The sequence below is a fragment of the Pelodiscus sinensis genome, chromosome 1 (assembly GCF_052426305.1).
Source record: "Pelodiscus sinensis isolate ZL-2025 chromosome 1, ASM5242630v1, whole genome shotgun sequence".
Taxonomy (NCBI): domain Eukaryota; kingdom Metazoa; phylum Chordata; order Testudines; family Trionychidae; genus Pelodiscus; species Pelodiscus sinensis.
The window spans coordinates 329,356,357-329,381,292 of NC_143052.1; positions in this window are offsets into that span (position 1 = coordinate 329,356,357).

The following is a 24,936-nucleotide window of genomic DNA, read 5'->3' on the forward strand; positions in this document are numbered from 1 at the left end:
TATCCTCAGAGGCCAGGAAGAACAAGTTTTCTCCCTCTTCCTTGTGACACCCTTTTTGATACCTGAAAACTACTATCATGTCCCCTCTCAGTCTTCTCTTTTCCAAACTAAACAAGCCCAATTCTTTCAGGCTTCCTTCACAGGTCATGATCTCTAGACCTTTAATCATTCTTGTTGCTCTTCTTTGGACCTTCTCCAATTTCTCCACATCTTTCTTGAAATGTGGTGCCCAGAACTGGACACAATACTCCAACTGAGGCCTAATCAGCACAGAGTAGAGCAGAAGAATGATTTCTTGTGTCTTGCTCACAACACACCTGTTAATGCATCCTAGAATCATGTTTGCTTTTTTTGCAACAGCGTCACACTGTTGACTCATATTTAGCTTGTGGTCCACTATAATCCCTAGATCCCTTTCGCCATACTCGTTCCTAGACAGTCACTTCCCATTCTGTATCTATGAAACTGATTGTTCCTTCCTAAGTGGAGCACTTTGCATTTGTCCTTATTAAGCTTCATCCTCTTTACCTCAGATCATTGCTCCAAATTGTTCAGATCATTTTGAGTTATGACCCTATCCTCCAAAGCAGATGCAACCCCTCCCAGCTTGGTATCATCTGCAAAGTTAATAATCATACTCTCTATGCTGATATCTAAATTGTTTATGAAAATATTGAACAGAGCCGGTCCCAAAACAGACTCCTGCGGAACCCCACTAGTTATATCTTTCCAGCAGGATTGTGAACCGTTAATAACTACTCTCTGAGGGTATGTCTGCACTACCACCCTAGTTCGAACTAGGGTGGTAATGTAGGCAACCGGAGTTGCAAATGAAGCCCGGGATTTGAATTTCCCGGGCTTCATTTGCATATTGCCGGGCGCCGCCATTTTTAAATGTCCGTGCCCCGCGGCTACACGCGGCACGGACTAGGTAGTTCGGATTAGGCTTCCTATTCCGAACTACCATTACTCGTCATGGAACGTGGAATGAGGAGTAACGGTAGTTCGGAATAGGAAGCCTAATCTGAACTACCTAGTCTGTGCCGCGTGTAGCCGCGGGGCACGGAGTCCGCACTAGCGGACATTTAAAAATGGCGGCGCCCGGCAATATGCAAATGAAGCCTGGGAAATTCAAATCCCAGGCTTCATTTGCAACTCTGGTTGCCTACATTACCACCCTAGTTCGAACTAGGGTGGTAGTGTAGACATACCCTGAGAATGGTTATCCAGCCAGTAATGCACTCACCTTGTAGGAGCCCCATCTATGTTGTATTTGCCTAGTTTATTGATAAGAATATCATGCGAGACCGTATCAAATGCCTTACTAAAGTCTAGGTATACCATGTCCACCGAGACTCATCCCTGTCCACAAGACTCGTTATCCTATCAAAGAAAGCTATCATATTTGTTTGACATGATTTGATCTTTAGAATTCTATGCTGGCTGTTCCCTATCACTTTATTATCTTCCAAGTGTTTGCAGATGATTTTCTTAAATACTTGCTCCATTATCTTTCCTGACACAGAAGTTAAACTGACTGGTCTGTAGTTTCCTGGGTTGTTCTTATTTCCCTTTTTATAAATGGGCACTATATTTGCCCTTTTCCAGTCTTCTGGAATCTCTCCTGTCTCCCATGATTTTCCATAGATGATCTCTAAAGGCTCAGATTCCTCCTCTATCAGCTCCTTGAGTATTCTAGGATGCATTTCATCAGGCCCTGGTGACTTGCAAGCATCTAACTTTTCTAGGTGATTTTTAACTTGTTCTTTTTTTTATTTTATCTTCTAAACCTAACCCGTTTCCCCTAGCATTCACTATGTTAGGCATTCCTTCATCAGACTTCTCGGTGAAGATCGAAACAAAGAAGTCATTAAGCATCTCTGCCATTTCCAAGTTTCTTGTTACTGTTTCTCCCTCCTCACTGAGCAATGGGCCTACCCTGTCCTTGGTCTTCCTCTTGCTTCTAACATTTATATAGAATGTCTTCTTGTTTTCCTTTATGCCTATAGCTAGTCTGAGCTCGTTTTGTGCCTTTGCCTTTCTAATCTTGCCCCTGCATTCCTGTATTGTTTGCCTATATTCATCCTTTGTAATTTGTCTTAGTTTCCATTTTTTATATGGCTCCTTTTTTATTTTTAGATCATGCAAGATCTCCTGGTTAAGCCAACACGGTCTTTTGCCATATTTTCTAGCTTTCCGACACAGCAGAATAGCTTGTGTTTGGGCCCTTAATAATGTCCCTTTGAAAAACTGCCAACTCTCTTCAGTTGTTTTTCCCCTCAGTCTTGCTTCCCGTGGGACCTTACCTACCAACTCTCTGAGCTTACCAAAATCTGCCTTCTTAAAATCATAGAATCATAGAACCATAGAGCTGGAAGAGACCTCAGAAGATCATCAAGTCCAGCCCCCTGCTCTAGGCAGGACCAGTCCCAAATAAATCAACCCAGCCAGGGCTTTGTCAAGCCAAGACTTAAACACTTCTAGGGATGGAGACTCCACTACTTCCCTAGGTAACCCATTTCAGTGCTTCACCACTCTCCTAGTGAAATAGTTTTTCCTAATATCCAACCTGGACCTCTCCCACCACAACTTGAGACCATTGCTCCTTGTTCTGCCATCTGTCACTACTGAGAACAGCCTCTCTCCATCCTCTTTGGAACCTCCCTTCAGGAAGTTTAAGGCTGCTATCAAATCCCCCCTCGCTCTTCTCTTCTGCAGACTAAACAGACCCAACTCCCTCAGCCTCTCCTCATAAGTCATATGCTCCAGCCCCCTAATCATTTTGGTTGCCCTCCGCTGGACCCTCTTCAATGCATCCACATCCTTTTTGTAGTGGGGGGCCCAGAACTGGACACAATACTCCAGATGCGGCCTCACCAAAGGTAATCCAGCAAAGAAGGGAGTGGAGGCGCTGCTGCAGCATCAGCAAGCCTTCTTTCTTTGGGTACCAGAGGTATCTCGAAATAGCTACTTTGCATCTTAACAAGCCCGCCTGTTATTTCAAAATATTTTTTGAAATAATAGGCGTACTATTTCTGCATCCCTGTAGCATAGCACAAATTGCATTATCTTATTTTGAGTTTAGGGTGCTGTGTAGACACACCCTTTGTGAAAATATCTGTGAGATCATTGAACATACTCAGTATTTGTCTTACTTTCAAGGACTGATCTCTTTTTAGTCCTGGAAGAAGAATGGCTGAAGAATACTCGGTACTAGCTAATTAAATGGAAGTCTGATTTTAGAGTTACCAGGTTAAACTGCACTATGGACAGGGTTAGACTAAGTTTAGATGGCTAGGACATTATTTATCTTATGAAACATTTTGAAGACTTTTTTTAATACAATTTTTCTTCAAATATTTTCAGGCTTTTGTCTGTAAGCAGGGTCAGGATAAGCTCTACCCTGACATCTGTTGGTGAACTGTGGCAAGTCAGGGTCAGGATAGGCCCTACCCTGACATCTGGGGGTGAACTATGGCAAGTGATACAAAAAGTCTTCAGGGGCTGATTCATTTGCATAGGCACACCCACCCTGTCTAGTATGTGCTCCCAGCAGCCAAATGGTCACTTTGGCCACTGTGGGATCTCAAGTTTTTCTGTTATTGAGGCAGGGGAGATAAAGTGTTGTTACCCTTATTATGTGAATCAAATAGTGGAACCATTTCGCCATAAACTAAGTAGCACTCGCTAGACAAGGGGCATGGGTTCCAAACCCAGTCAGATAGAGGTAGAGGTCTTTGTACTGGGGGGAAGGAAGAATCTGTTTGAGGGCCCAAAATGCTCACGCTGGCTTTACTGTGGGCCAATGGTGCACTTGCACTGAGGTTCTTCTACTGCAAGCTGAACTTACTGAACAGCTGAAATCACTGTGTACTGAGGGGAGCCTGGTGCTGTACTGCTAAAGAGTTGAAATCTACTGTGAGCTGAAATCACTGTTGCTGAGCTACTAGCAAAGCAGATCGTGGGATGGCTAGCAGAGCAGTTTGCAGGGGCAAATGGTGGATGCAGGTGAGCGGCTGGCAGGGGCGACAGACAAGCGGCTGGTGGAGCAGCTGCGGGACCTACCACAGCTGGTGGAGTGGCTGGGGAGCATGGACCGGGGTGGGCTGGCGGAGCAAACACTGCTCTGTGGAACGGCTGGAGCAGCTCATAGGACAGCAGGTGGAGTGTGGTGGAGTGATTTGTGTCAACGGCGGCAGCAGAAACCTACGGAGAGGCAGAGCTGCCGGTGGACCGTGTAAGGTGTATCAACCCCTACCCCCTCCATTGCACCCAGGTTGGGATGGTAAAACCATGCCAGGTGAACTTTTGAATCTTGGGGCGGCACTGACCCGGGGCAGAGACTTTTGGGGTGTTGGACATCAGGATTTTAGGGGATTTTGGGGTTGCTGGACTTGAGAGACTTTTGGGGTGTTGGACTTTTGGGGACCTTGGGTATTTGTGGCTGGAAGGTGGGTCTTTACTCATGTCTAGTTTATGAATCTGAGTTGTGGTGTTTTCCCACTTCAATGCTGATGTCGGTTACCTTGTGTTATTAAAGATTTGCTGCTATACCAAGGCTCTGTGCTTGCGAGAGGGGAAGAATTGCCTCTTTGAGGCACCCAGGGGTGTGTGTAAGATTTTCCAGGTGGGGGCTCGAGCCAGCGTTTTATTATGTTGTTGGGAAGAGACCCCTAGATATTGAACCCGGCCCTTGCTGCAATTAACTTGTCCTTGCAGAAGGGTTACATGTCAAATAATGAAAATTGTTTAATTTAAAATAGAAAAAATTCAGCTTTCAGTGGCTGAAAGTGAAGTTTTTATTCAAGAAAGAAAATCTTTTGAGGAAAATGGAAAATATTTGGTGAATATTTAGTCAAGAAGCTATTTTCAAGAAGCTCTAATACTGCATATGCAGCAACCAAGGAAAACTAGTTTTTAGTCACAGCAAGATGCACAGAATTTACATGAAGGAACAGAAATCATATACAAAAAGCCCCCTGAAAAGATGCAAAAGGTCAATGGGACTTGTACTTCTAAATCCATTTGGAGGTTTTGAAAATACCTCCAATGATGAACAAGGCCATTCCAAACTGTTCACGAAATTAATGTGACATTAGTGTATAATGTATACTGCATTTTAGGAGAGAGATAAAGTGTAAAAGCCTAACAAAATAATGTTTTCTGTGCTTTTTCAGGCTATTCATTTGCAACATAAGGGTCAGAATCTTGTTTCCTGTGGAGCTGAATGCAGAGTATGGTCCTAAATTGTTAAATTATTGCAATGAGTAGCTTGAAAAAGGAAATAAAACCTTTTCTAATGTAAATAATCTAAACTTTTGGAAATCAAAGGACTGATGTCTTTGAAGTTCTCTGAGCAAGCAAATGTTCCTTAATATGATGCAGCCTCTAGCATTGATATTATCAAAACAGAATTGCCATATTAATACAGGAAACACTCTTTCCAGCAAGTTTAAAGCTATAGCATGCTAAGGAAGTTGGAATGATTATTTCATCGTTACAATGTGCCCGTGGGAATGGGTTCCCAGATTTCAGTTCCATCAGCTACATTTGGCTAAAAGATCATTCTTACTGATCAGAAACACAGCTGCCCAGTGGAATGCCACATGATAAAATGACTCACACTGCATAAAGCACATATGCACCAACCAGTGGTGAGATACAGCTACTGAGAATCAAATGATCAGCCCTGATTGCAGCAACACACATTTGTTAAAATCTAACATTTGTGTGTAGAGAGGCAAATGAAAATCTACTAATCAATTTGTGTGCACAATTATCCAGTTTGTACCCAGCATTTGATAGCATGACAGGAATGTTTATGTATTTTGTTATGCATATTTGTGTATATTGTTTTTAAATACTTCATATTCACAGTAAATTGAATTTAGGATTTCTCTATAGTGGGACATACAGGAAAGTTAATCCAAAGTAACTAAAGATGTGAATTTGAAGTGGATTAAATTCCTGTGTGATTGCTGTTATTCAGAATTAAAGTGGTCTTCATTGAGAACAGTTTAATTCATATTGGAAGTGAATTAAACTATGCCCACTGTACTTATTAAAGATTCACACAAGGTTTAAATATGATGTAACTAATACACTTCCAATGCATACCTTTATTTTTTTTAGATTAACTTTCCTGGATATCCCCACATAGTCAAATCCTTAATCTCTGACAGTATTTAAGTGACTATCATGGGAATTTAAAGAACAAACTTATTAATAAGGCTTAGCAACCACTGTGGAAAAAGCAAGTCCCATTAAGGTGTTTCAAACTGGGCACCCAAAAATTGTTAAAAAGAAAACCTTATTCTATTTCTTTAGCTGCAAATTATTTTGTTATTGTTTTATTTATTTTTATTATAGACTCATAGACTTTAAGAGCAGAGGGACCAGCATGATCAGCTAATCTGATATCTTATACATTGTGAGACACACACTTATTCCTGAAATAGACCCCTAAACTTTGGCTGAGTTACTGAAATCCCTAAATTGTGGTTTAAAGACTTCCAGTTACACAGAATTCACTACAGTATTTAAACCATTAATTTAAACCTCTAAGTAACTCATGTCTCATGCTACAGAGTAAGGCAAAAACCACCCAGGATCTCTGCCAATAAAAGGAAAAGTCCTTCTCAACCCCAAATATGGTGATTCCTTAGACCCTCAGCATGTGGTCAAGACCCATCAAGCAGATGCTTGGAAAGAATTGTCTGTTCATGTTGAAACTCTCTAAACTGGGACTCCTTCTGGACCATTGATGTTGCCAGACCAGGGAGTCTAAGAGTACGGCTGCACTGTGGAGGTTTTTTCCGGAAGAAGTATGCAAATAGCACTCGCTACCTTCTTCCGTGTTTTTTTTCCGGAAGAGACTTTTCCAGCATTTGGCCCCGTGTAGATGGGGCCAAATATCGGGGAAAAAAACACTCTTTTGAAATCCCCCTTATTCCTCATAAAACAAGGTTTACAGCCTCTTCCAGAAAAAAAAATGGAAAAAGGTATGCAAATGCGAGCGCTATTTGCATACCTCTTCCGAAAAACCCCACACAATGTAGCCATACCCATAGTGAAGGGCCAGAGGATGGAGCACTGCAGGAGTCGGGAACCTAGCTGGGCTGGCAGCAGAAGGACCAGCGGCTGAAAGTCTGGCTGAGACAATGGCAGGATGCCTGGAGTGTCAGCAGGCTCCAGCAGAGCAGGAGCCCAGGTGGTGGGACAGTGGTCAGCCGCAATGGGGCTAGAAGCCCTGGCAGTGAGATTGCAGGCTGCTGCAGCAGCAGCTCTGGCAGGGCTGGGATCACAGAATCACAGCAGGTTGCTGGCAGGGCAGCGGGCCCAGTAGCGGGGAGGCCAGTGGAGTTGAGTTAGGAGTCCAGAAATGAGCTCCCCAGTCTGAAAAAATCCCTCATTTGGGACCAGTTAGGACCCCAGGGTGCTGGCCCAGGGAGGTCCAATCTGTAGTGACTCAGACCTCTCCCCATTGAGTATCCTATCTCTCAATGTTGGGGATTTTTCTTACTGGCAGTTGCACACACAATCAAACTTGTCAAGCTCACTCGTGAAGTCAGTTTGTTTGCCTCCACTGCTCCTCTTGGAATGCTATTGCAGAATTTCACTCCTCTGATGTTAGAAATTATTGCTTAATTTAGAGCATAAACTTGTTGATAGTCAATGCCAAACTAATCTGATCATGCCAAACTAATCTGATAGCTTTCTTTGATAGGATAACGAGCCTTGTGGATAAGGGAGAAGCGGTGGATGTCATATACCTAGACTTTAGTAAGGCATTTGATACGGTCTTGCATGATATTCTGATTGATAAACTAGGCAAATATAACTTAGATAGGGCCACGATAAGGTGGGTGCATAATTGGCTGGATAACCGTAGTCAGAGAGTTGTTGTTAACGGTGCTAAATCCTGCTGGAATGGGATAAGAAGTGCAGTTCCGTAAGGGTCTGTTTTGGGACCCGTACTGTTCAATATCTTCATCAATGATAAAAGCGATGAGGAGTCCTGTGGCACCTTATAGACTAACTGAAGTGTAGGAGCATAAGCTTTCGTGGGCAAAGACCCACTTCGTCAGATGCAACGTCTTTGCCCACGAAAGCTTATGCTCCTACACTTCAGTTAGTCTATAAGGTGCCACAGGACTCCTCATCGCTTTTGCAGATTCAGACTAACACGGCTACCCCTCTGATACTTCATCAATGATGTAGATATTGGGATAGAGAGTACGCTTATTAAGTTTGCAGATGATACCAAACTGGGTGGGGTTGCAACTTCTTTGGAGGATAGGGACATAATTCAAAATGACCTTAGCAAGATAGAGAAATGGTCAGAGGTAAACAGGATGAGGTTTAATAAAGAGAAATGCAAAGTGCTCCACTTAGGAAGGAACAATCAGTTCCATACATACAAGATGGGAAGCGATTGTCTAGGAAGGAGCATGGCGGAAAGGGATCTAAGGGTCATAGTGGACCACAAGTTGAATATGAGTCAACAGTGTGATGCTGTTGCAAAAAAAGCAAATATGATTCTAGGTTGTATCAACAGGTGTGTTGTAAGCAAAACTCGTGAAGTCATTCTGCCGCTCTACTCTGCACTAGTTAGGCCTCAGCTGGAGTACTGTGTCCAGTTCTGGGCGCCACATTTCAAGAAAGATGTGGAGAAATTGGAAAGGGTACAGAGAAGAGCGACAAGAATGATTAAAGGTTTAGAGAACATGACCTATGAAGCCAGGCTTCATGAACTGGGCTTGATTAGTTTGGAAAAAAGAAGAATAAGGGGGGACATGATAGCGGTTTTCAAATATCTAAAAGGGTGTCACAAGGAGGAAGGAGAAAATTTGTTCCTCTTGGTTTCTGAGGACAGGACAAGGAGTAATGGGCTTAAAGTGCAGCAGGGGAGGTTTAGATTGGACATTAGGAAAAAATTCCTAACTGTCAGGGTGGTCAAATATTGGAATAAATTGCCAAGGGAGGTGGTGGAATCTCCCTCTCTGGAGATATTTAAGAACAGGTTAGATAGACATCTGTCAGGGATGGTGTAGACGGAGCTTGGTCCTGCCTTGAGGGTGGGGGGCTGGACTCGATGACCTCTCTTTCATGCTCTCTTTCAGAAGAAGATTTTCGGAAGATCTCTTCCAGAAGAGCTTCTTCTGAAAGAAACCTGCAGTCTAGACATAGCCATAGAGAAAAGCCTAAGAGAAAGATATGTAAATCAACAGCTCTTGGATCTGTCAGACATGCCAAGGCATGTTTCCCATGTTTTGATGATTTTCTGAAATGCTTTTTACCCCATTGCAGGGTGCTTGCTCTACTTCTAAAGAAGTGTATGCCTGTCTGGCACAGGTTTGCAAATATCTGCAGTAAGAGTCAAAGTTTACAATAGGTGGATCCCAGCTTACTTGGCTATTTTAGAATGGGAATGCAAGTCCTTTAGCAAAAGAGATTCTTATCAGCGTGACTTTTACCACTAAGCAGAAACATTGCTAAACTGGCCAGTAATGCAGGTCTCCTAAAGGAAACTAAAGTTGTTTAAATCTAGTATCTGTTAGCTTGAATATTGGAAGTGCCTGCTGTTCCCAGGATAGCTGTGATCTGGGGTGATTGGGGTTAAATCCCAACTGTAGATTCTAATCTGAGTTCCTTGAAGCTGAAAGAAAGCAGCTGGACTCCCAGCTAAGCCTCATGTTAGCCAGGACAGCTGACCTGTTTGTTCTGTAATCAAAGGTTTATAAAAGATCAAACTTCTTCCCAGGGAGAAAGAAATTAAGGGAGAATTTCTGTTGTTTAACCAAAATTCAGCATCTACCTAGGTTGTTCTGAATTCTATATGATTAACATCCACATCCTTTTTATTGTGTAGAAAAAAGATAATAAATGAAAGGCCCTACCAAAAGAGGAAGGCATTTTGTCCACTGATTAAAAGACCTACATCATGTGCAAGGGTGGACCCTGGCATAGCAATGCACTTCCTACGCATGGCTAACTTATGGATATGGTCAAAGCTGCATTTTGTGTTCCTGGTTATATTCCTGGTCAGAACCAAGAAGCATATAGACGGGTGGGAACAGGGTTAACTACATGTAAAGATTAGTTTGAGTTTTGGGACAAGTTGTGCAAACTAGAACTAGAAGGTATGGAGGAATGAAACTCTCTACATAAACTAGCTCTGGCTATCATCATTTACCTAAGTTATAATATTGCTTACCCATAATTCCACATACTTTGGTTTTTCTTTTACTTGAAATAGGACTGTGCTGTGGTTGTATAAATGCTAATAGATTGTTACTATTACTGATCATAGGAAAAGATATAGAAGTTGTGCAAAATAAACCCTACAGTACATGGGCCATCCTAACCCTCTAGATAGTGAACTCTGATTTTGAAATTGGATTCAAGTTAATTAAGGGATCAGAGAGCTCTGTCTGAGATACCAAGACTAGTTTCTCCCAGGTAATAGGGGCTAGTCAAAAGGACATGTTTTGTAGGTTTCTAATAGGGTACGTCTACACTGAATGCTTATTTCAGAATAAGCTATTCTAGAATAGTTATTCTACATTGCAGGGAAGCCTCAAAATGAGTCTGAAGCAGGTTTCCCTAATGTAGATGTGCTATCTCGATTTAGAACCACTGGGGAGGAATAACGTAGAATGGCCCTGGTTAGGCGCTATTTCGAAATGCCTCTTACATGCAGACAGCAGACAGTCAGGGTTCTCTGGTGGTCAGTTTCCTCTCTGCATCACTAAGGTCTAAGGCCTCTGAGGATGGAGCAGGAAAGGAAGGGATCAGTCAGGGTGAAAGGGAGAAGCATAAGGGACCCTGAGGTAGTGAAGGGAGCTGAGGGTATCCTGTGGTGGAAGTGGATGTGGGAGTGTGTGGGGGAGCCTTGTGGAGGTTCTGAAATCTAGGGGTTGCCAGTGGGGTGGGAAAGGCAATGTCTAGACTGCCGTGCTTTTCTGGGATACCAGAGGAATCCGCGTCCAAGGAACGTGTTCCCTTTTTTGAAAATTTACGAGGAAGAAGGGATGTGTCGAAAGAGCAGGTTTTTCATGTAGATGTGCCAAATTTTGGAAGAGCCTCTTTAGATAGAAAAACGGAAAAAGATACACAAATTGAGGTTCGCAGTTTGCGTATCTTTTTCCAGCTTTTCTTTGTAATCTAGACGTAGCTAAAGGGAAAAGAGGTGAGGGCATAGGACTGTGCACTGAAGGAGAGGGCAGTGAGTATGAGAGGAGGGTGAACAGTCCCTGGGGCCAGATACCTGTGAGAGGAGGAGTTGAAAAAGGATGAGGGACTAGGAGCAGCTAAATGGGTTTTGGGATCTATTTGCTCTCCGAGAAGCAGGGAGCATCCTCACTTCTCCCCAGGAAGAGACAAGGCATAGACCCCACAAAGCTAATGCATTCTCTCAACTGACTAATCAACTGCTTTCATCCCCATCTCCCCTACTTCAGGGTAATTTATACCTGGATCCTGCAGTAAGGATTGCTGTAGGCACAGGGGATTATTTAACTTCACTTATTGGGGGAATCTTTTGTTTGTTGTTTGTATTGTTACAGACATACTTTTAATACATTACCAAACTAATAAACAGGCATGGTTATGTTTGGTTATTTTGACAAATAAAATATGTAGAATTTTGCAGAATTTTTGATTTGTTGGTGCAGAATTGCTCAAGGAATAACTTGTATGTAAATATTATATGATTATTATACTTTGTTTCTCTCATTTGCTCTTGTTTTTTCCAAAAAATATTTATGGTTTTGTGTTCCCAAGGATTCTGAAATGCTTGCTAATAGGGAAGACCAACCTAGGAGATGATCATGGAGGTTATGATTTAATTTCCCAGAGCAAGATGTAGTGATACAGCTCTGGATGAAGACTTGCTGCTTTTCAAAAAGAATCTGTCCCCAGCTATTGCCCTGAGTTTATGGCTGTCTTTGGGGCCTGGCAGAAGAGTTACACTTGTTACACCTTGGTTCGGTGATGTGATGTGAGCCTCAAGGGTTAAAGCCGACTATCCAGTGAAAACTACTGGATGATGGTGAAACAAATGATATTTATTAAGTGGTCAAAACCAGCAATTAACAAGTAGGTGTTTAAACTAGCAATTGCTCAGTACTTTTACTGCGTAGAAAAGCTTGGGCACAATTATACCCAACTGATTACAATTCTTTGATTACAATTCACTTATATCACTATCCCTAATTCGCCTAAGACAACGCAGCATACAAATAAAAAATACAAAAAACAAAGCCAAAATAATGATAATAAAAGAACCGTCCAAAGCCAGCCCCTCTATGGTTATTTCAGGACAGCTGATGGAGTTAGTCATAAATCTACTTTTACAACTTAACAACTCCGGGGCTTCTATTTCTAACACTTATACTTAACCTAAATACAACACTATTATACAACACAAAATTATACAATTTACACAGCGTGGTTAACAGAACTTAGATACACTTTACAGAATTACACAGTGAAATTAACACAATTTGACTATTAATTAAACCAATAACTAATACATTTAAAGCAATACTTACAAATCCAGAAACGATAACAACACAAAGACACACTAGAACTCGGAGCATGCTCAGGACTCGTGCACCCCTATATTTGATTCGAAGGGTGGGGAGGCAGCCTCAGGGTGATCAATCCTTTAGCCGGGCAAAAAAAGACACGTGCCCTCAATACACGGAACCTCCGTCGAACAAAGGGATTGAGGGTCTTTTATACAAAACTTCGGTGTCTGTGCCATTCTAGGGTCTGCATTTGGCAGGGCCTGATAGGCTAGTGATGAGGTAGTATGACAATACTGCCCTATAGAAATTTTCGTGATGTATGCGTGATCCCCTCGTGGACAGGACCAGATGGGGCATAGTTAGTGTAAGACAATTGTGTTTTATTACCCTATGTTTACTTTTTCCCTTGCCCCTAAGACTGGTCAAGCTACGGTCAAATGAGGCTTATCTGTAAGCACTATCTAGTCATGCTCACCTCCCTATTTTTTTTTTGGCGCCTGTGAGTCCCAGAATGCCTATAAGATCAAATTCCATTCACAAAACTGCATTGTGCTGCCCATGCTCCTCTGAGTATCTGGGTTTTGTGTGAGGGGCCTCGTGTGGCAGGATGGGCTATACGCGAAGGCTATGGACAGAAAAAGCCTGCTTTACAACAACACTTACTTTAGACAAACAGGCAACCAATATCCATAATCTTGATGGCTTAAATAGATCCTAGGCTAATGCCTGGCTCTGCTAAAGGGCTCAGTTGTGAGACCAGTTGTGACAGTTAGGAACCCTCTTGTGCCTGTCTATGCTATGTTGCCAACCCAATGCAGTCAGAGACAGCATCCTCTGCTGAGCTGGTAGCTGCCTCCTGTACTGCTCAGTTGGTAGGTGGATATGAGAAGTGGGTGGAGCCAAAATGAGATAGTGCAGAGTGATGTCATGTCAAGAAAAGGGCTGTTGGAGCTTGCTTTCCCTATGGAATGCAAGGTGTCCATTCAGTCTGTAGTTGAGTGCACAAATTGCATGATTAGAATTAATCCAGTAAGCAGCTTACATAGTCAAAAGAGACTGGAGTTTGACAGCTGCCTCTAGCTGCCTGGCTTTCTTGTTTGCTTTTGGCTTCTTTGAATTACAGAAAGAGTAATTTCAAAATGTATGTTATTTTGGTTCTTTGTTTAAATCTGTAACTTTTGAGTCCAACCAAGCCACAATACATGACCCTGTTCTCATTCTTTCTCAATGCATTAAAGAAGAGAAACCCTGACAAACATATTGAGGCAAACCTTAGTTCATCTGAGTACGAAAAAAGCCAGCAGGATTAGCCCCAGTCTGCAGGTAGAGTATAGGATTAGATCTTTCATACTTTGAAAACCATGGGCCAATAACTAGGATCTTTTTGAGCTACCGTGGACATGAATTAATCTTTATGTTAAGTAATATACTGTGACAAGAAGCGTTAGCACAATCCTCTTAGCAAATGTGGGTAAGTTAGTTTAAATGTCGCAGTGGCCTAATGTTATTGTTACTTTCACATGGTCGAAAGTATATTTAGGGTGAAACTGCAGAAGACTAGTGCTCATATACAGTGATGGTCTAGATAATTTCACTAGGAATGCTGCATCACACCTGAGCTTTTGAGGATCAATATAAAAAAAATAAGTGTTTCAAATGTAAGGTAGAGGGCTTAGTCCTTGATCCATGGGCTATTGAGGGTATTTATTGTTAGTAGAAGCATGTCCTGAGAAGAAAATGCAAATACTTGGTGATTGCAATTCTTCCCTTGGTCTTTACATTGAAATCCCTCTGATACAACTGGGAGTTCTGTGTGCAGAAGAAGGGAGTATGCAGGAAACAGTCCTCTGAGTACTGAAACTGCATTTGTTTTGCATTTTTTCAAATTGCTTCAATGGGAGTTTGCATTCAGAAGGAGAACAGACCATATCGTTTGTGTTTTGAAAGACTAGTTATGACAGAGAGAGACCTTTACAGCATAGTTTAATATAATTGGGTGGGCAGAGTTCCTGCTCCATCCTTCTTATTTACAGAAAGGCTGTGTCTACACTGGGCCACTTATTCCGGAAAATCAGCCACTTTTCCGGAATAAGCTGCGAGCTGTCTACACTGGCCCTTGAATTTCTGGAAAAGCAACGACGCTTTACTGTACAAAATCAGACGCTATTCTGGAAAAACTATTCTGTTCCCGCTCGGGCATAAGTCCTTATTCTGGAACACTGTTCCAGAAAAGGGCCAGTGTAGACAGCCCAGTAGTCTTTTCCGGAAAAAAGTCCCGATCGTGAAAATGGCGATCGGGGCTCTTTTCTGGAAAAGCGCGTCTACATTGGCCACAGACGCTTTTCCGGAAAAAGGGCTTTTCCAGAAAAGCAGCCTGCCAATGTATATGCTCCTTTTCTGGAAAAACTGAAAACGGAATAGTATTCCGTATTAAGTAGTTCCGGAAATTCATGCCAGTGTAGACACAGCCAAACAGAGTAAGTACAGTACAACAGGTAAAAGTTGTATGTCCATGTTGATTCCTATGTCTGTGACATTTTTATAATGTACCTCAGGTATAAAAGAAACTTTTATGCTGCTCCACTGCTAAAAAGCTAATTTGGCACATTCCCTAAATATGCAACATTGCCTGGATGCAGTGTCCCAGAGTGAAATCAGTCAGTATTAATAATGAATGTGACTCTCTATTGCCACCTTGTGTTTTAGCTAAAATGGGCATAATACATTATAGAACTGTGAAAAGCAACAAGTAAAAAGTGTGTAGTGTTTTGTGTTTCCAGAAAAGACAACCAACCATCTGATCTGATCCTGAGAAGTAAAGGGCTTTCCAGATCTAATGTCAATGAAAATTTAGGATATACCCAAAAGGTGTCCTGAATAAGTGAATGTCAAGTTTAATGCAAGAATCTTTGATATATTTACAGTTTTTACTGGTTCATAAATGTTCAGATTCCAAACATGTGGTTGTTCTGGGCCCAGTCCCACAACCTTAAATCACACAGAGCAGCTATTACTAAAATGAGCTATCCCACTGTCCTCTGTCGGACCTCTTGTTGGAATAAGTGCCACTGAACATGATTAAGAGTGACAAAATAGGGCCCAAAAATACAGATTTGATTATGCCCATTTTCCCCATGTAAATAAAATAATAATTCCTGTAGAATCTGCTTATGTTGAGCTTATGTATTAATATTATTATGATCTATTATATAGCACTTTTTATCAGTAAATCTCACAGCACAGGATCCTTTTCCCCATTTTTTATAGATGAGAAACAGAGGAACAGAAGGTGGAGTGATTACCTCAAGATTACACAGCAGGCCTTTGGTGGAGAATTCTACTCTGGTCTCCTGAGCGTTTTTGCCAATTCCAAACATTCCAGAGTCAGGCCCCACAATGTCCCAAGATTTCTTTTAATAAAAATAATACATTTGGTTCTGCGTTTGGTTCAATGACATTTGGTTAAAAGTCAGGAATCAAAGGGTAGGAATAAATGGTAAATTTTCAGAATGGAGAGGGGTAACTAGTGGTGTCCCCCAAGGGTCAGTCCTGGGACCAATCCTTTTCAACTTATTCATAAATGATCTGGAGAAAGGGGAAAGCAGTGAGGTAGTAAAGTTTGCGGATGATACCAAACTGTTTAGGATAGTCAAGACAGAAGCAAATTGTGAGGGACTCCAAACTGAGTGATTGGGCAACAAAATGGCAAATGAAATGTAATGTAGATAAGTGTAAAGTCATGCACATCGGGAAAAATAACCCCAACTATACGTACAGTATGATGGGGGCTAATTTGGCTACGACAAATCAGGAAAGAGATCTTGGAGTTATCGTGGATAGTTCTCTGAAAACTTCCACACAGAGTGCAGCGGTGGTCAAAAAGGCAAATAAGATGCTAGGAATTATTAAGAAAGGGATAGAAAATAAGACCCAGAATATCTTACTGCCCCTGTATAAAATTATGGTATGCCCACATCTTGAATACTGTGTATAGACGTGGTCTCCTCACCTCCAAAAAGATATTTTGGCCTTGGAAAGGGTTCAGAAAAGGGCAACTAAAATGATTAGGGGTTTGGAACGGGTCCCATATGAAGAGAGGTTAAAGTGACTGGGACTTTTCAGTTTAGAAAAGAGGAGACTGAGGGGGATATGATAGAGGTATATAAAATCATGAGTGGTGTGGAGAGGGCGGATAAAGAAAAGTTATTTATTAGTTCCCTATATAGAAGAACTAGAGGACACCAAATGAAATTAATGGGTAGCAGGTTTAAAACTAATAAAAGAAAGTTCTTCTTCACACAGCGTGTATTCAACCTGTGGAACTCCTTGCCAGAGGAGGCTGTGAAGGCTAGGACTATAACAGAGTTTAAAGAGAAGCTAAATAATTTCATGGAGGATAGGTCCAGGAAAGGCTATTAGCCAGGGGATAGAAATGGTGTCCCTGGCCTGTGTTTGTCAGAGGCTGGAGAAGGATGGCAGGAGCCAAATCGCTTGATCACTGTCTTTGGTCCACCCTCTATGAGGCACCTGGTGCTGGCCACTGTCGGCAGACAAGTTACTGGGCTAGATGGACCTTTGGTCTGACCCAATACGGCCGTTCTTATGTTCTTATGCATTTCAGTCTTTAGGGTCCAAATGGGTCAAGCTTTTCCCCTCAAGGTTTTCCCCTCAACTAGGTGGGCTAGAAACATACTTTGTAAAAATAAAATACAGGTCTATGTAGCACTTTAAAGACTAACAAGATGGTTTATTAGATGATGAGCTTTCGTGGGCCAGACCCACTTCCTCAGATCAAATAATGGAAGAAAATAGTCACAACCATATATACCAAAGGATACAATTTAAAAAAAATGAACACACATGAAAAGGACAAATCACATTACAGAACAGAAGGCGGATGGGGGGGGGGGGGAAGGAAGGTGAATGCCAGTGAGTTAATGATATTAGAGGTGGGGAAGGGGAGATGTCTGTGAGTTAATAGAATTAGAGGTGATAATGGGGGAAGCTATCTTTGTAATGGGTAAGATAGCTGGGGTCTTTATTAAGTCCGGTGCGGAGAGTGTCGAATTTTAGCATGAATGCCAGTTCAGAGGATTCCCTTTCAAGTGCAGATTTGAATGTCTTCTGAAGTAGGATGCAGGTTAGCAGGTCATTCAGACAGTGTCCTTTCTGGTTGAAATGACAAGCAACTGTTTTTTCTTTGTGATCCTGTCTAATGTCTGTTTTGTGGGCATTGATCCTTTGGCGAAGTGTCTGAGACGTTTGTCCAATGTACATAGCAGACAGACACTTTCGGCACATGATAGCATAAATTATATTTCTGGAGGCGCAGGATGATGTCTCTGGGAGACAGACCCATAGTCTCCTAGGGTGTGTCTAGACTACATGCCTCCTTCGACGGAGGCATGTAGATTAGCCAGATCGGAAGAGGGAAATGAAGCCGCGATTAAAATAATCGCGGCTTCATTTAAATTTAAATGGCTGCCCCGATCTGCCGATCAGCTGTTTGTCGGCAGATCGGGGGAGTCTGGACGCGATGCCCCGACAAAGAAGCCTTTCTTCATCGACACAGGTAAACCTGGTTTCACGAGGCTTACCTGTGTCGATGAAGAAAGGCTTCTTTGTCGGGGCATCGCGTCCAGACTCCCCCGATCTGCCGACAAACAGCTGATCGGCAGATCGGGGCAGCTATTTAAATTTAAATGAAGCCGCGATTATTTTAATCGCGGCTTCATTTCCCTCTTCCGATCTGGCTAATCTACATGCCTCCGTCGAAGGAGGCATGTAGTCTAGACACACCCCTATAGACAACCACCTAACCTCAAGATGATTCTTACCAACAACCACAGGACATACCACACTAATACCAACCCTGGTACTTTCCCTTGCAACAAACCCCGATGCCAGCTTTGTCCACATATTCACTCTGCTGACACCATTATTGGGCCTAACCAAGTGAGTTATAAGATCAAGAATACATATTCCTGCGCCTCCAGAAATATAATTTATGCTATCATCCCCTACATCCCCCTTCTGTTCTGTAATGTGATTTGTCCTTTTCATGTGTGTTCATTTTTTTTAAATTGTATCCTTTGGTATATATGGTTGTGACTATTTTCTTCCATTATTTGATCTGAGGAAGTGGGTCTGGCCCACGAAAGCTCATCATCTAATAAACCATCTTGTTAGTCTTTAAAGTGCTACATAGACCTGTATTTTGTTTCAGCTACACCAGACTAACACGGCTACATTTCTACCACTATTGTAAAAATATCTGATAGTCCCACAGAATCACATGCTTCCAGGAGCTGCAGCACTATGAGGACTACCAAATATAATGAAAGCTGGCAACACACCCAGCTTTCATGTAGTCCTGAGTACTAGTTTAATGCTCTAGCCATTAGGCAACACTACATCCATCATATAGTGAAACTCCACATAGGGCTAGGTCATACTCTTAGGCTCAGCCTTGAGTAAAGAGCCGTGCACTGGAATACTACCAAAGAGGGAGTATCATGGGCCTCTATGCATTATTATTTACTGCTTGGGACATTGGTACAGATCATTAAAGATGTTTAGTCACTTAATCACAATTGAAATCAATGGGAGCTAGGCACCTAAGCACACTTAGGATCTAGGCTATGTTTCCTCCTCGATTTGCCTATTCGATTGGAACACACATTATTTTATAATACTCTGCTTCAAACTATGGATATCAACGTGTAGTCCACTACATGATTAACTGATAAGACTTGGCTTATTGGTTAATCTTATTGACTACAGTGCTGTCCCCCAACCTTGCTGCTTCTGGTACAGAGACAGCAAGGGTGGAGAAGCAGGGGCCTATGCCTGTGAGGAACTGTTTTTAAGCAGGCTCCCCACGAGCACCAAATCTGCCTGTTCATGGAGGGCAGTGGGCAGGCTGGAGCCAATACATGCAGGGAGCAAGCAGGCTCCCTGTGCATGCTCGCTCTGCAGACTTGCCTACCCACCCTTTGCTGCCTCCTACTGATGCAGTGAGAGAGGGGGCAGGTAAGAGCTGGTGCTGCCTGCACCTTCTCCCCCCCCCCCCCCCCCCCCCGCTGCCTCTATCAGAGAGAAGGTGCTTCTGTTACTGTGGACATTGGCTAGTCCCTGGTAGCAGCCTCTGTCCATAGGAGGTCCAAGGTCCAAGCTCTCCACAGACAGAGTCTGGAGCTCAAACCCCCACAGACAGGGGCTGCTGTCACAGACCAGCCTGCCTGCAGCAGGCATGGGCCATAGTGGACAGAGGCTGCTTCACATCAGCCTCTCCTACATTCCCCACTGCCTCCCACAGCTGCCTCTGTCCATGGGGAGCTCGGACTGCCACAGATGGGCTGTAGCCACCCCACACTACTGACTTTGCATCAGTGCTGTAGCCACTCCACACTACTGCCAGGAGCTGGTTTTTAAACTGGCTCCCCTTTCGGGCTGGTTCCTGCCTGCCACCCCATGCTGCTGTCTCTGATACAGAGGCAGCTGCACTGGGTGGCAGGGAGCTCCCCAGGAGTGGGCCTGGGAGCACACTGGCTGCCATCTCCGGTACTAGGGACTATCGAATAGTCATGTTACTGCTAAGATTTCATGTAGTTACACGAATATTCAATTACACTATATATAACATCCCTACTTCAAACTACTGGGTACTTCTCCTGCATAGCCAGTCAGTCAGCCAGCTCTGCTGACTGAAACTTGATGGTGAGGGTGTATTTATAACTCCACTTGCTCCCTGAGGGGAGAGATAGTATTCAGCTCCTGCATTTCCACCCCATGCATCACATAGCTATAAGATCCCATTAGCAAGGTAAGGAACCCTTCCTCCACACTGACAGTTAGTCATAGTCCAGCCTGCAGTGTGGACCATATGGTTACTAAGTACATTTTCATTTCAAGTGAACTGCCACGTGTAGTGCACTTCAGTGGAAGGGAGGGAAGAAAGTCACTAAGAAGTTTCTACGGGTTGGCTACGTCTACACTGGCATGATTTTCCGGAAATGCTTTTAATGGAAAAGTTTTCTGTTAAAAGCATTTTCAGAAAAGAGCGTCTAGATTGGCAGGACACTTTTCCGACAAAGCACTTTTTCGCGATGGAGCTTTTTTGTGGAAAAGAAATCTCTGCTGTCTACACTGGCCCTTTTGAGCAAAAGTCTTTCGGAAAAAGACTTTTGCCCGAATGGGAGCAGCATGGTATTTCCACAAAAGCACTGACAATCTTACATGAGATCGTCAGTGCTTTTGCAGAAATTCAAGCGGCCAGTGTAGACAGCTGGCAAGTTTTTCTGCAAAAGCAGATGATTTTGCAGAAAAACTTGCCAGTCTAGACACAGCCTGTATGTTTATGTGACACATGATGTCTAAAAGCCTCTGGGTGCTTAACAATAACAACAACTCTGCAAACATCTCTACTAATGAAAAAGCATTGTGTTTCCTGTACCTATCAGTAAATGTCTCCATAATTTTCTTCACCTGAAATAATCCATAACTGTTGATTACTGCAACCAATGAATTATAGGAAACCTGTGTGAAGTATTACAAATATAAAAAACTCATTTACTGCTAACAAAAGGGGGTAACATACCAATTTATAAAACACCACAGATGTATTCTAGTAATATCCCACCAATAACCAACTAATCTATTTTCATTCTTACACTCTCCTATTATTTGTATTATATTCCTTATACAAACAGAGGAATGCATACAAGTTTGTGATATGTTATTTTGTTAATATAAATATCTCTGAAAACCAGTCTGGACCAACTATAACCCGCCTCAGTCTGAATGCAAAAAAATTAAATTAAGAAGTTTCCGGTGGTAGAAAAGTCTGGTCTATTCACAAAACTTTATGGTGCCTTTTAGGCCTCACAAATATGGATTTATATTTTGTGAGTGGGCTAGTTCTTCCTCTTCTACATTCACCCTTAAGTGTTGCAAATACAATTCAGCTCAAGAACAGCTCTCTGCTGCTTTCCTTTTGTTATTATTAGACAGCCTTTCTATTAAACAGCCACCGTTCTTGTCCGGCTGTCTGTTATGGGCTTTTCAACTTTCATACACACACATGCATATATGTATACAAACACAGCAAGCAATTCTGGAGTGGGCTAGAGGATATGGCATTTAGCTGGAGAGGATAGGGTTGGGGGTTTGCGTCACCTGTTTTCCCTCCCTGCACTCCGCCCCCCCAAGCTCAATAAAGGCTTGCTTGGCTGTTCTAGACAGTCTTTCTATTAAACGGCCACTTTTCTTGTCTGACATGGGATTTTCAACTTTCACATATACAAACCTATACAAGTAAAGCCAGCTATTCTGGAGTGGGCTAGAGGATATGGTGTTTGCTTACGGAGGACAGAGTTGGGGGTTTGAATTCTACCTCCCACATGGAGTGTTTGTGCGTACTAACTATAGGCTCAATAATGTTACTAAAGACTTGGTTTAATTGAGGCACCCTCACTTCTCCCCATTCTTTTCCACTGGTTCTCTCCAGACCCCTACTTCTCATCTGGATGAGAACAGATGATGTTTTTGGTTGAAAAGATCCATTGGTAATAAACTAACATAATTCTACAGAGCGGAAAGCCTAGCTCTTCCTTGTGGGAGCCTCCGTCTGTTTTACACTGCCACACTTATGGAATTGAACGTCTGTAGAAGCTGTTGCCAGAACTTACCATCTGCTTCCTTTGGAAAGAGGGCTTTAAATTATGATGCATTAACATGTGTCATCTGATAATGATACACAGTAGGTTTGTAAACAAACGAGTGAATTAATGCTGTGTTGAAAAGTGTTAGTTGTTATATGTCTCACAACAATCCAGGGAAGTAGTGGGCTGATCATTTTTTAATCCAGTCTTACCTGACAGCCAGATAAACCCTCACAAATAGAGAAACTCTGTTATTGTAGTCCATCAAAATTACATCATCAATAGGGGAAGCCCTTTCTCCCCAAATGTTTTGTCTCATAAATGTAAGTGAATCACATTTGGGGAAAATATGCACAGACATAAAGTACTTCTGCCTTAATATTAATTAAAGTAGTGGTGTGTAAGTGGAACAGCTGGGGAAGGCTACAGGTGATTCTGCTTTATTTGCATGGCTGCTCCATTAGCATGAACTCCAAAGGGATGATCAACAAGCATGTGGACAAGGGGGAATCCAGTGGATATAGTGTACTTAGATTTCCAGAAAGCCTTTGCCAAAGACCCTCACCAAAGGCTCTTAAGCAAAGTAAGATCTTATGGGATAAGCAGAAAGATCTTCTCATGGACTGATAACTGGTTAAAAGATAGGAAACAAAGGGTAGAAATAAATGTTCAGTTTTCAGAATGGAGAGAGGTAACTAGTGCTGTCCCCACAGGTCTGTATTGGGACCAGCCTTATTCAACATATTGATAAATGATCTGGAGAAAGGGGTAAAAATGAGATGGCAATATTTGCAGAGGATACAAAACTGCATAAGATAGTTAAGTCCAAAGCAGACTGTGAAGGGCTTCAAAAGGTTCTCACAAAACTAGGTGACTAGGCAAGAAAATGGCAGATGAATTTTCATGTTGATAAATGCAAAGTAATGCATATTGGGAACCATAATCCCAACTATATGTATAAAATCATCAGGATTAAAATAGCCATTACCACTCAAGAGAGGGATCTTGGAGTCATTTTGGATAGTTCTCTGAAAATATACACTCAATGTCCAGCGGCAGCCAAAAAAGCAAACAGACTGCTAGGAATAATTTAAAAAAGGACAGAGAATATCCTATTGCCTCTATATAAATCTATGGTACTCCCACAATTTGAATACTGCATGAAGATGTGATTACCTCATCTTAAAAAAGATATCTTGGCATTGGAAAAAGTTCAGAAAAGGCAGAAAAATTATATGAGATATGGAACAGCTGCCAAATGAGGAGAGATTAATAAGACTGGGAATTTTCATCTTGGAAAGGAGACAACTAAGAGGAGATATGATGGAGGGCTATAAAATCATGATTGGCATGGAAAAAGTGAATAAAAGGAGGTCAGATGAGTGTCCTTGTGGGTACCCCACATCAGGTGGAGGATCCCCCTCATCGAGGCTCAGCATCTTCAGAGTAGTGTTCCTGGGGCCACACATGCACGGATCCTAAGCTGCGCATTCCTAGTGTGTTGACATCACACATGCACACGCCTTCCCCCCACCCACATCTTCTCTATCTCAGAGAGAAAGACCCCCTTAAAGAGGCCAGGAACTCCAGAGTAGAGGGGAGGCAATTAGGGTAGTGGAGAACCCCCTGGATAAAGTGCTTATAAGCCTTTTAGTAATCTTTTGGTGATGGGATGTGCAAGATTGAAGAATTATCTGTCTTAAGGTGAAAGGTTGTTATAGCAGCCAGGTGAACCTTGATAGAACTAATAGCAAGGCCTGATTGTTTAAGGTGCAATGAGTATGGAAGCCATTGATGGGGCAACATGATGGTCTGATAATCTCTTTTGTTTTGGAGTGTATGTCTTGTGGGTGTTCAGGGCCCTGCAATGGAGTAGTACATGCTGTACTGGTTCTGAACATTCTAGCTCTTGTGCAGAAACCATTGAGGTACCACGCCTTGAGATATAGCATGTGAAGGTTGGGATAACTTGTTTGGCTTCCTGGTTAGAAAAGGAGATCTGGGGTCTCTGGTAGGGGAACTGGTGGGGAGCATGACATCCTGGTGCGGAAGGGAAACCAGGGTTGTTCTGGCCACGATGGAGCTATGGGTATCACTCTGGAATTATCTGTTCTCACTTTGTGTATGACATTATTTAGGAGACGTATGGGAGGAAACACATACAGGAGATGAAAGGACCAGCTGATTAGGAAAACGCCACCTATGGATCCCGTCCTTATTCCCACTCTGGAGCAGAAGAGCTGATACTTCCAGTTTGTTTGCGTGATGAAGAGATCTATGGTGGGGTGGCCCCATTGGTGGAAGATCCAAGATAGGATGTTCTGGTTGATTTGTCGTTCGGGTTCTGAAGGGAGCGCTCTGCTGAGTGCATCAGCTGTAGTGTTGAGGTTGTCTGGGACATGAAAGGCAATGATTTTTATCTTGTGTGTTAAGCACCAGTTCCAGAAGGTCCTCGATTGGATACATAATGTATGTGATCAGGCTCTGCCCTGTCGATTTATATAAAACATAGCCACCATCTTGTCTGTGTATATTCTGATTGTTGGGAATAAAGGGAAGGAATCATTTGCATGCACACCTTAAGTTCCAGGACATTTATGTGCAGGTTCCTCTCTGTGTTGGACCACATTCTCTGGGCTGTATGGTATTGCAAGTGTACTCCCCATCCCGTGAGGGAGGCATCTGTAGTTATGGTAACAGACGTCTCTGATGCAAGGAATGGGATACCATAAAAGAGATTC